Source organism: Stegostoma tigrinum, chromosome 14 (assembly GCF_030684315.1).
Source record: "Stegostoma tigrinum isolate sSteTig4 chromosome 14, sSteTig4.hap1, whole genome shotgun sequence".
NCBI lineage: Eukaryota > Metazoa > Chordata > Chondrichthyes > Orectolobiformes > Stegostomatidae > Stegostoma > Stegostoma tigrinum.
In genome coordinates, this window is record NC_081367.1 from 20,720,781 (window position 1) to 20,723,902 (window position 3,122).

Below are 3,122 nucleotides of genomic sequence, written 5' to 3' on the forward strand. Positions count from 1 at the left end.
GGCTGGTTCTGTTGCTTCCAATGTGACAGCACATGCTGTTTAATATTCTTTGCTATCAACACATCCATATTATAGAATCCCTACAGTGTGGAAGCCATCCTTTCAGACCATTGAGTTCATACTAACCCTCCAAAGAACATTTCACCTAGATCCACCCACACACCACCCCCATCCCTGTATCCTCTATAGCTAATCTACCTAACCCACACATCCCTAGACACAATGATCAAATTAGCATGGCCAATTCACCTAACCTATATATCTTATCTACTGAGGCAGGAAACCGAAGCAGCAGGAAGACGCAGGGAGAATGTGCAAGCTCCACACAGTCGCCTGAGATTGGAATCAAACCCAGGTCCCTGGTGCTGTGAGCCAGCAGTGCTAACCACTGATCCACAGTGCTCCGCTACAACAGCAGGACTTAGATTTATCCTTAATTGCCTGATGCATGCGCACGTCCTGTTGACCTATCCTCAGAGAAAAACTCCATCAGTGCTCCTAAAAAGTTTTGTTTTACCAGCTGGTTGTTCAAATCTAGAGAGATGAAACAGTACTCAAGAGGCTTTTTTGAGAAGATTTGTAGCTCAGGTTCATGTCCTTCTTCGTCCGTGTGTACTGAGACCAGTGAGAATTGGTCAAGTCTGTTGGTGAAACCCGGACAAAGAAGGACTGGGCAAACACATCCAATACAGCACGAGCCAAGCGGAGACATGCCAGTGATATCCTGGAGACGAGGCATTCCAACCAGAACTCTATCAACAAATACTTTGACCTAATACTTGACCTAATGTACAAACCATTGAAAAACAGAACTGGAAGTAATATCTTCGACCAAAGCAAATTGAGGCATATAAATAACAAGCAGGACAGAACACCAAAACTTCACCACAGGCAGACTGACGATATTACCCAGCAGGGTGACAAAACGTCTGCAACCAAACCCATCAGTGCAGCGAGCAAGTTACAACCAGTACCCAAGAGAGTTCACGGAAACACACCAATTTCAGCATGTTTGGATTTCTATTTCATTATTTCCATTTTTGACGTAGGATTACTAAACGGCTAATATCAGGTGTTGAGGTGTGGCATAATGAGAATTTGAAATAAGAATGGTAAAAAGGATTAATTCAAGATTTTAGAACATGGAGCATAGAGCATAAAACAGTACAGCAGAGTATAGGCCCTTCAGCCCACGATGTTGTGCCGACCTATTATCCTACTAAATCAATCTACCCTGCATACCCTACATTTTACTATCCTCCATGTGCCTATCCAAGAGTCATTTAAAAGTCTCTAAAGTATCGGACTCCACTAGCACTGCTGGCAGCACATGCCACATACCCACCAATCTCCGTGTGAAGGATCTACCTCTGACATCTCCCTATACCGTCCTCCAATCACCTTAAAATTATCCCCCTCGTAATGGTCATTTCCGCCTTGGGAAAAAGACTCTGACTTTCCTCTCTATCTATCATCTTGTAAACCTCTATCAAGTCACCTGTCATCCTTCTTCACTGCAGTGAAAAAAGCCCCAGCTCCCTCAACCATTCCTCATAAGACAGGCCCTCCTGTCTAGGCAGTGTCCTGGTAAATCTCCTCTGCACCCTCTCTAAAGCTTCCACATCTTTCCTGTAATGACGCAACTAGAATTGAACACAATATTCCAAGTGTGGTCTAGCCAGGGTTTTCTCGAGCTGCAGCATAACCTCACGGCTCTTAAACTCAATTTTCCTGCCAATGAAAGCCAACACCATACACTTTCTTTACAACGCTATCAACTTGGGCCGCAACTTTGAGGGATCTATAGACGTGGACCCCAAGATCCCTCTGTTCCTCCACACTACCGAGAATCCTGCCATTAACCATGTATTCTGCATTCAAATTCAACCTTCCAAAATGAATCACTTCACACTTTTCTGAGTTGAATTCCATCTGCCACTTCTCTCCCCAGCTCTGCATCCTGTCAATGTCCTGTTGCAGCCTACAACAGCCCTCCACGCTGTCCACAAATCTAACAACCTTCGTGTCATCGGCAAATGTACTCACCCACCCTTCCACTTCCTTATCCAAGTCATTTATAAAAATCACAAAGAGCAGAGGCCCCAGAACAGATCCCTGTGGCACACCACTAGTCACCGAGCTCCAGACTGAATACTTTCCAACTACTACCACCCTCTGTTTTCTATTGGACAGCCAGTTTTGTAACCAGACAGCCAACTTTCCCTGAATCCCATTACCTCCTTACATTCCTAATGAGCCTAACTTGCGGAACCTTATGGAATGCCTTGTTAAAATCCATTTACACCACATCCACTGCTCTAACTTCATTGATATATTTTGTACATCCTCAAAGAATGCAATAAGACTTGTGAAGCACGACCTGCCTCTCACAAAGCCATGCTGACTATTTATAGTCAAATTTTGCTTTTCCAAATAATCATAAATTTTAAATAGTTAAAGTAGGAAGAAATCATATTTTTTTTTCTCATTAATAGGACTTTATAACTGGTAAAATGACCCCAGAACACATTCAACAAAGTACGAACAAATCTCATTTTTGTATTTCTGCATGGTCAAACAATCTATAATAAACAGAATGGAGAAACTAGAAGATCTGGCATCCTCTGTGGGCAGAAAGCAGAATTAATGTTTTCAGCCCAATAACCCTTCTTCCAAACTCTTCTTTGGGTCACTGGGTTTGAAACCAAGCCTTATGCAATATCCAGACAGGAACATCCAACAAACTTGAGCCTTATGCATTTCACACAATAACTCCATCTATAAATGAGAATACCTTGAACAAACAGTGACAAATTTCATCAGCACATGACTTCTGGTTTCACTTCTTAGTTTAAACATAGCAAAACTTACCAGTAAATTAGAAACAACAAATTCACCTGCAATAATGTGCTATTTCGAGCTGCACAAGTGGGTGAATAGAAAAGCTACACTTGGCATTGAGAGATAAATATTTTCTCATTTTAAATTGAAAGCAATAATGCTTATAAGTGCCAGTTTGAGACCTATAATAAGAGAGCAATGTATATTAGATGTTGGAACTCTGAAATATAAACCATAAATGCTAGAAATACTCACTAGGTCAGGCAACTAGGTCAGTGGAG